This window comes from Monopterus albus, unplaced genomic scaffold (genome assembly GCF_001952655.1).
Source record: "Monopterus albus unplaced genomic scaffold, M_albus_1.0 scaffold10.1, whole genome shotgun sequence".
In the NCBI taxonomy this organism is placed as follows: domain Eukaryota; kingdom Metazoa; phylum Chordata; class Actinopteri; order Synbranchiformes; family Synbranchidae; genus Monopterus; species Monopterus albus.
In genome coordinates, this window is record NW_018127890.1 from 1,915,773 (window position 1) to 1,925,561 (window position 9,789).

Genomic DNA, 9,789 nt, shown 5'->3' on the forward strand with positions numbered 1-9,789 from the left:
TGAAAAATCTTTGAGAAGTTTTGGCTCAAGTACAAAAGACAGTAAACAAGACTTACCTAATATTAAAGAGCCAAGTCACTCAGATTGTAAAGAAACACAAAAGCTCTACAGTATTCTCCTTCGTGTATGTTGCCATGTAGATAACTTATCTTGAATGTCAACATTTCTACTGATTACCCAGTGCAGCTGTGTTGCTCTAAGCTAATCTTGACATATTGTTTTTGGAGCAGTGTTTATTTGGTTTTAAGCAGTTTCACTGGAGTTATACAGTGACTAAAATGACCACCAACAGTTCTGCCATGTACATATAGATGCACAGTGGACATTACATATAGTGGAGGTTTCTGTGTATTTATTAAGCAAAGCCTCTACTTCAGCAGAGCTTCCAGCCAGGCCAACTTTTCAAAAAATCTGGCACTAACTTCCTGTGGCACTGTCATTAATGACAGTATAAGTCAATGAAGTACAAGACCATGAATCTCCAGATGTACACTAGCCCTTTCACAGCTTTGGCAGTTATCACCCGAACTGTCACTGGCTATGGGAATCAATAGAAGAATGTGTAATCTATTATTCCAGCACTGCGGCTTTAGAAGCAGTCCCAGTGCAGTAATACAAGTGATATAGAAGTGGTGTTTTTGACAATGGAATGAGCACACACACACACACGCACGCACACACATTCACACCCATAAACAGCAGGGTGGGAGGCATTTAGTCTGTCCCTGTTGGCCAGAGTCTTCTGTCACAACATGGGTTGTGTGGTTCATTGTGACACCAGTCCTGACTGGAGTAGGACAACTGTGCAGTGGCACTGCTGGTGGATACACAGCATGCACACACTGTACAATGAAAGCATGTAAACTGTGCTTTAGACAGGTAAAGAAAGATAACGGTTAGTTTAGAAGACGTTTTGACCTTCCAGTGGGATTGAGGCTGAAGCCTGAAGGGGGAACTATTGTGCCACCCCACTGCTGTCTGAGACACAAGTACCCACACAAACTTTATTCTCTCTCCTTGTGTTCCTCCACTCCTAACCTTCTCTGTTTATCTTCTTCTCTGTAGTACTTGATGTCCTTCTCTCTGTGTTTCTTGTTATTTCTCATGGTTGCTCTTTCAACATGTATTTCTGTTTGTGCATCTGTCTTAATGACTTCTTTGGCCTGTTTGTGTTTTTTCTTTGTCACTTAGCCAAATCTCTTGGCTTAGCCAGTGAGGATTTGTATCCTCTACTTTTTTATTTTATTTATTTTTTTTGGTTAGTTTCAACACCTACTGCTTTTTTATTTTGTGTCTGTCTGAAGGTATGGCTATTGTTTCCATGCTGGACTGTTGCTGAAGAGGTGTATTTACAGTAGATGTATAGTATTTATGGTTTCTCGTTTTATGATTCCTGGTTCAGAGTTCGATAATTTGATTTGGTCCGCAGCACATGGAACAAGTACATTAAATGCACCAGATCATGTGGACACTCTCCGTCACCTGGTGAAAATACAGCCTGTAGTGTTAGTATTGTGCTTTTTAATTTCCTCTTTCACAGCAGATCAAATTGTCTCATTCTGTGCTGCTTTTGAAAGCACCCTGACTAATCTGCCAGTCATTTTCAGCAAGCGTTTTTCTGTTAATGACCATGAATTCCTCGTGTTGTGCAGTTTACAACAATGAAGAACAGTTTGTAAAAGACCTTTCGCACACACACTGTGACTTGTCAAGACAGCAAAAGCAAACATTTAGCTAAGTAAATAATGACATCAATCAATGCTCTGGTCCATTTAGCTGTGGCAGCATGTGTACTATCGGGTCCTGTGACTGAAACAGCTAAATTGAATGCAGCCATCATTATTTCCACATACTGTATTTGACAAATAATGAGAAAATTTAATTAAAGTACACAATGAATCTGCAACACTTTTCAAAGGAATGGAGACTCAGTGTTTGTGATTTTTAACAACAGACCCTATGTAGACTATAGTGAAACAGAGCCCCATTCAAAAGAAAAAAACCATACAGTGTGTGCATCTCTCCTTATGGTCAGTTTGACATAGAGTTTTCAATACATTTGCTAGATTTGTTCTTATCATTTAGAGTTCTAGGTTTTGTGTTTATGGTCATTTAAGAACCAACCTTTGTTGTGTTTGTTAAATCATGGTGGTCGTCATTGATACTGCCATTCTCTTTGTGTCTGTGATGGCGGTGACGACGTATGTGTGCATGCAGAGAAATGTATGGACATGGACCACAGTAAATGGATCATGTAGCAGAAACAAAAGAAAACCAGCCCAGAGCAATCTGTCTTTGGTGGCAGCAATTGTGAAATTGCTGCTTGAGTGATCTGATGCATTGATCTACAGCAGAAGCATCCTGAAGCATGCTTTCAATGAGTGAAAAAACCCTGGCCTTATCTGCAAAGCTCTTGCCTTGCAAAGATTCAGACATTCATCTTCCCACTGTGAGGGTTTTTTTTTAACAATCTATTGCATTTGACATGAAAGCTCAGAATAGAGAGCACCCTCCAGCCTCCATAACCTGGAGGTCCAGGGTGGACCTCACACTGCTGCACATAATAAATAGGACAGAGCTGTTGTTTTTTAAAAGTAAAAGAGAATTCCTTTCTCTTAAAAGGTGCTCCTGTTTGTAACTATATATAAAAAATTCACGCACTTAGGAAGCAGCATTTTAATCACCATGAAGGAAGCATTTTCCACTAGGGTAAGGTGACCCTACATATCCTTTGTGTTTTCTCCTTAATGGAAGGAACAGTCATGTTGTGGCAGATTGACAGTGCTTTGACTCACTGGGCACAAAATCCTAGAAGCTAACTGTTTGTTAGCACAAGTGCCATCCAGTGCCAGAAACACCATTTTCTCTCTTTAGGGCAAGTGGTGTGAAACTGGAAACATTGCTGGAAAATGGTTGTTAAAAATTTCCGCACCAACAATCTCTTGGTCTGTCTACTCCATCAACAGCACCACAACAATGGGTTCCTATTCATACTGGGTTTTGACCAGAGTTGGGCTTGTTATTCAAAAATGTAATATATTACTCATTACTCTTTTCAAAATTAATAGTATTACTTCACTTATTTCCCCTTGTCAAAAGTAACTCATTACACTACTCAGCCCCCTGTCAAAAGTAACTCATTACACTACTCATATTACTTTTATTGCATCCTTTCTCTTCAAAAGGTGCCTCCTAGCTGTGAGAATGTTGGAGGTTTCAAACTAGTAGGTTTTTCCTGAAGCCTATGAATCAAGTTACAGGCTAGAAAGGCACATCACCTGTGTCCTGCCGCTGAATGTATGCACTTCCATCTTCCCAACTAGCTTACTGTTTATGGTGCCGCTAATTATTACTAAAATTTTACTTGTAATATGTTAACACTACTTGTTGGTGGGGAAATCCGCCAAACACCAGTTTTGACATCTACATCAATTTTCCAGTCTATAAATGCATTGGCTGTGACAGAAGAAATCATTTAGTCATAACAGTGTGTAATGGATAAGGATGGCACACTAGCTTAGTGGTGACTGTCACTGAGGGCTGTGGATCTGCATGTTTGTGGCCCTTCCTCAAACATGCAGGTCAAGTCAACCAGAAGCTCTGTCTGTCTACAGTGTGGGTTAGTTTAGCAGGATGTGTTTGCATTTAGTTTGATTTTCTTTAGCAGTATTCAGAGTTTACATAATATAACAATTTGATGGAGCTGCCTCAGATGAAACAGACAGGAAAGGGAAAAAAGAGGAGGAACAGAGAGTTTGAAAAACTGACCTTAAGATAAGTGGATATGATTTTTTGTGCATGGATGAAACATTCTCCAAACAGGAGCTGTCTCAGGTGGATCTCTTCAGACTACACAAGGGCATAAAAGACAGTGAATAGATCCAGAATATTCATTGTTCTGTATACATCTCCTTTCAAGTAGTCCTTTCACTGAACTCGGTATCAGAAGGTTTTTAAAAGTGTACATGAAGGTTGCTCTTGGAAGGGCTTTTAAATTTTGAAATCTGTTTGAGCTCCCTAATGATGTAAAAACTGCTCATTTACTTGTTTGAATACATTTTCCCAAGGTCTTCCAGGATTTTTTTGTTTTTCACAAATTTTTCCTAGTTATTATTTTTAATAATTGGGATTTTTAAAACTAACTGGTCTTTTGTTTCATTATCTCTATTAGTGCTGTGTGATGCCTTTACTGGTCTTTTGTAGAGATATAGATTTCCTTTAAAGCTTGTACTGCTGTTTTGTTATTTCTACAGGTCCAGCTGGTCTGTCCAAGTGAGTTGAGGATAAACTAGATTCACTCTCCCACTTCTGAGGTGCTTAAACACAAGAAAGAGGATAAAGCACGCCTTAAGGAGGCTTACTGTGCACCAGGCAGAACTTTAGACATAGAGTTCTGGTTTAGTCTGTTGACTTTCCCACCGGTAACAGTCAGGATCATAAGAATACGAAAGTCAAGGAATTTGGTGGGAGACGGATGGAGTGGATTTGATGGGATTTGTTTTTAAAGTGGGGATGCATTTCAGCCTGTAAATGTTGAATGTGTATCTCCAGGTACGGCCTGAATTTAAAGGCTTAGAATGACCATTAATTTCTATCCTGAAGGTGACTGAGGCGCACTGTTGTTTGAAAAATGTAAAAGAAGATAAGAAATACCATAGACATGACCACATTGTCTTCAGGGGCACGTATAGCCCTGGTTGTTTGATGAATCCCGCACAAATCCTGGCCTTAAACCTTATGGTGCTGATTTATTTTTCAACCCACTTTCAAAACAGTACCTACAGTTGACTAACTAGACTGAACATCCACATTGTTAGTTCTGTCTGTGGCTGTCAGTCCCAAAGGCTACATGTTTTAAAATGTTCTGCTTACTGTATATGATGATGATGCACAGTGGCACATGGAGTTTGACTTATAAAAATGTTCTACTTACTGTATATGATGATGCTGCACAGTGGCACATGGAGTTTGACTTATGCTGACACTGTTAAGGTTATGGTCTAGGGTTCCCACTGGGCCTATCTGCCAAAAAATTCTATTCAATTCTATTTGTATAGCGCCAAATCACAACAAAAGTCACATCAGGACACTTTACAAAGTAAGGTCTAGACCTCATTATTATTATTATAGAGGAAAAAACCAACAGCACTTGGCGACAGTGGGGAGGAAAAACTCTCTAACTGGTAGAATATGCACAGAAATTTGACTGTTGGCCATGTTCTTTGCTCTTTGTGCAGCTAAAAGATTCTTATTACCACTATCTCACCTCCAACATGTACAGTAAATGAAGTAATTTAACTTGGAATATGATGTAAAAATACACCTGTACCATAAGGAGCCCGTCTTGTAACTTCAAGTTCTCATTTGATATGATTATTCTCAGCTCCACTAACCAGATTTTCATCATCTCATTGTCATATCCACTTTTGAACAAATATGATGGACTGCTAAGGTGGATTTCATTACCAATCGTGTATTCATACAGTATTTTGTAGATGAATGGGCTTTATGTAATAGAAGATACTGAACATGTGATATTGTTTGTGCATCTGTGTGTGTCTGTGACTGAAAGAGACTGGATAAAATGAAATTGTAGAGTATGTGCGAGTGTATCTGTGCGTATGTGCTTGACAGCATGTATGCTAAGCGGTGACAGGACTATTGTCATAGGAAAATAATACAGCTCTCTATCAAATCTAATTTAGTCCCACAGTACATCCTATTTTATTTATTTATTTATTTATTTATTTACTACTCAAAAGGTCAGAGATGTTCCAGAGATACAAGGAGCCAGAGAGGTATGAAAAGGTAAGGCAGCTTTTGTCCTGCTCTTCCTAAATACACATTTTTTTTGATTATCTTTCTGATACAACCCCAAATCAGAAAACGTTGGGACAGTAAGGCGTGTGATGCTGCTGTTCTTTTCACAACACTTAAAAGACGTTTAGAGACCGAGGACACCAAGTGATTACGTGTGTCAGGTATCATTTTGTCCCATTCTTCCTACAGACAAGTCTTAAGGTGCATAACAGTCCTTGGTCTTTGTTGATGCAATTTGCATTTCAAAGAGCACCACAGATTCTCTACTGGGGACAGGTCGGGTCCGTAGGCAGGCCAGTCCAACACTCTCAGCCCTTTCCTCCACAGCCAGGCCTTGGTAATGTGGCAGGATGAAGTTTGGCATTGTCTTGCTGAAATATGCACTGGCGTCCCTGGAGAAGATGTTGTCTTGAAGGCAACATGTGCTGCTCCAACATCTCTCTGTATTGTTCTGAATTAATGGGGCCATCACAGATGTGTAACTGACCTTTTCCAAGGGCACTGACACAAACCCCAGATCAAGACAGGCCCTGGCTTTTGGACTTGCTGTTGGTAACAGTCTGGATGGTCCTTTTCATCTGTGGTCCAAAGCACATGGTGTCCATTCCTTCCTAAAATACTGATTTATCTGACCATGGTGAATGTGTCCACTGAGTGACAGTCCATCCCATATGCCTCTGAGCCCAGAGCAGTCGACTGTGCTTCTGGACACTGTTGACACAGGGATTCCTTTTGGCACAGCACAGTTTTAAGCAGCATTAATGGATGTAACTACATATTGTAGCACCTGATGCAGGTGTGCCAAAGTCACCCTGAGCCCGTGTGGTTGTATCGATTATAGAAGAGTGACGATTGTTGATACAGTGCCGTCTGAGGGATTGGAGAGCTCGGTCATCCAGCTTAGACTTGAGCCCATGAATTTTCCCCAACCAAGTGCTAAGACTACTACAACATAACCATGTAATTGTTTAATACTGCTGTAGTTTAGTGGATACTGTATGGAAAGATCTGATATTTTGATGGAAAACAAATGAAATACATTGTCAGTGAACATTTTAGTGATTGGCTCAGTATCAGCATGCTGCAACCTGACAAATACATGCATGTTTATTAACAAATTAATGTCTGAATCAAGCTTTTTAACACGGTATCCACCAACACCTCATTAAGTACTTAATACAAATCTTTGAGGCACTGATTTAAAATGAATACATTTATCAGCTTAAATTATTGATATGAAAAACTTTAACTGGAGAATGTGACTCCAAAAACTGACAGCTAAAAATATGCTTTTCACTTGGGAAAAGCAGCAGACTGCCACACTGTGGACTCCAGCTCTAAAGGAGATGAATGCTGCAGCACTAGCGGGCTGAGGTGGACAGAGGAAATCTGGTCATTTTCTGTATTATTAATCTTTTCAGCAATCTCCATACAGAGACTAAATCCGACAATGGATCTGCTTGTTTGTCTGTGCCATAGATCTCTGTTAGATAAAAAAAGACGTTTTTTTTTTTCAAATCCGACTGTGATACCTCAAAGACTCAGAGTGGCCATAATTTCCAGAAGTTGTCATGAGTCAGAGCCAACTGTGCGTGCACAAAATTTTGCGTGAGCTCTCAACTTTGTCTACATTCCACTAGCTCCTTATGCTCAGGTTTGGGGTTTGCTAACGAAGAAGCATGTCAGCCAGTGCAGTGGTGTGTTTCACTGATGTGTTTTTAATCATTTTTTGAACAACAACAAAGGGTCTACAGCACAGACTAAACAGCTGATCCAGGACTGACAGACATTAACCATGTTTAGCAACAGTTCGCTGTCTGTTTTTGTCTTTGTATGGGGAGTGTTGAATATACTCTTACACAGAAAATAACTGGCCTTATCCTTAGAAAGGATGTTTCTATTATTTTGTCTACACCATTTATATCAACGAGGATATGCTAAAAAACTGAAACGCCTCCCAGTAAACAACAGTGTAGTTCAAAAGCGCCCTCAAAAATGATCATACAGTTGAATCAGCATCCCTGCAAATGAAACTGAACTTCAGCTTCATGAAGGAGGATCTATTACAGTGCTGTTGAATTAGAGTGACTTGGATTTATTGTATATTTTAGTCCAATACTATTGTTCTTTTGCATTATATTTGTAAGTGCAACACACAACAGTAATGTAATGTGAAAGCGGAGATGATGATGAAATATCAATCTCAAGGATGACTGAAGCCTGTGCAATTAGATTATATAAAGTACTATGTGGGAATTAGTGGAAAATGGTAAATTCAGATACTGTAAACACTATAAAATGGTTTGTAAATGGTTGGCTGTAATATCAAGTGCATATGATTTGTAGTAACTAAACCCTGCAGAATCACTGTTATGGTCCTTTAATGGACCAGCTGTCAAATGGCATCTGTGTAATGATCACACACATGTCTCTTCACCAGCTGTATTAGATCCCACTCCTTGTTCTGTTTCTATGTAAATCATGTTATTTCATGTCTGAATGAGATGCTGAAGGCATATCTTGTAAATAATGGAATTCTATCCATTTCACAAAATAGAGAGGTTCCATTCTTTTACGACAGGAGTGAAGCAAAAAAGATATTAACACCACTGTAACACCAGTAGTGCTGCCATATACACAGTTTTTGCTGCCAGGGCTCATGTAAACAGGTTGTAATATTACATAGCCTCCCTTATCAGCCAAACAAGAAAGGCACTTAACCCACAAATGCTTCAGTGAAGCTGCTCAGTGGTAGCATGGCTTTACTGGCCACATGAATTGGATCATTGATGAAAAAGAGCATGGACAAGTCAACATAGCTTGCCTGCTGAATTAAGGTCAAACCACATAGCTTTCATTTGACCTGAAATAAACCAGCAGTGCATTGCAGTGTGTCTCCTGGAAGGGAAAGTGCTGGAAATCCACCTATTGTCTCACATTAGGGCTAATTAATTAGCACTTTGCTGTGGTATAATTCCCTAATGGAAGCTCACTGACCTTGGAGTTATTTTCAGCTGTCAAGAGGCAAAGGCAGCCCTCTCCTTGGTGGGTTTATGCTAACAGTGTCTTCTGCATTTTGTTTAGCATTATTGTATTTGTGGGTATGTGTTTGCATGTGTGCATGTAGTCATGCATCAGCACTGTGTGGGGTAGGTTGTTTTTGCTAAGTGTTAACATAAATGATGTGTGGAGATGAACAGAAAGGATTGACTTTAGATAACACAAGCTTTATGTTATTGTGCTACTGAAATATTTAAATCAGAAATTGTGAATGTAAACACATGACTTATCTTATTTGGATTTCTTTTATGAATGCCTCTTTAGTGTACAAAGGTTTCACATTTCACAATAAGGATGTCCTGTCCTGTTTTCTGAAGCCACAACTTGAGCTATGGATGCCTGGTTGCAACAAACTGTACAAAAGGCCTTTTTTCAAATCTAAAGCTAGCATTAGACCAGTAACAAGTAAACTCCGACATTACACAAAGCTTGAATTACTCCCAAATTAAAATCATATTACAGGTAAAATCATGATTAGGTCATAAAAAACAGGTTAGTTTCTAGAAGGAAGAACACCACATTTGAATCCAGTCTGAGTTCTTTGGCTGCTTTTAACCCTCTCCATGTCAAACTCCTCTTCTGACGCTGTTGCTCTTTCTTTCACCCACTCTCTCTGTGCAAAAGACACCACTGCCAATCCGACGTTGTTGCTCTTTCTTTCGCCCACTCTCTCTGTGCAAAAGACACCACCTCTTCACTCTAATGCAGTCACGGTGGCTGAGAGGTTAAGGTGTTGGACTCGAAATCCAATGGGGTTTCCCCACACAGGTTCGAATCCTGTTTGTGACGGTCTTTTGGGGAAGCGACAGTGGTGCGATGGGTAGAACAGTCGTCTCCCAACCAGAAGGTTGAAGGTTTGAATCTCGGTGCCTGCAGTCCACGTGTCGAAGTGTCCTTGGGCAAGACACT

General features: G+C 39.8%; 1 protein-coding gene and 1 non-coding gene across 6 annotated transcripts in view; both read left to right on the plus strand.

Annotated features, from left to right (window-relative positions):
- The window catches only part of mdga1 (MAM domain containing glycosylphosphatidylinositol anchor 1), a 177,489-nt gene that overhangs the window by 79,621 nt on the left and 88,079 nt on the right, over positions 1–9,789 (plus strand). The window lies entirely within an intron of this gene.
- On the plus strand, positions 9,588–9,669 carry trnas-cga (transfer RNA serine (anticodon CGA)). The gene has a single exon. It is a non-coding gene; the product is annotated as a tRNA-Ser (tRNA).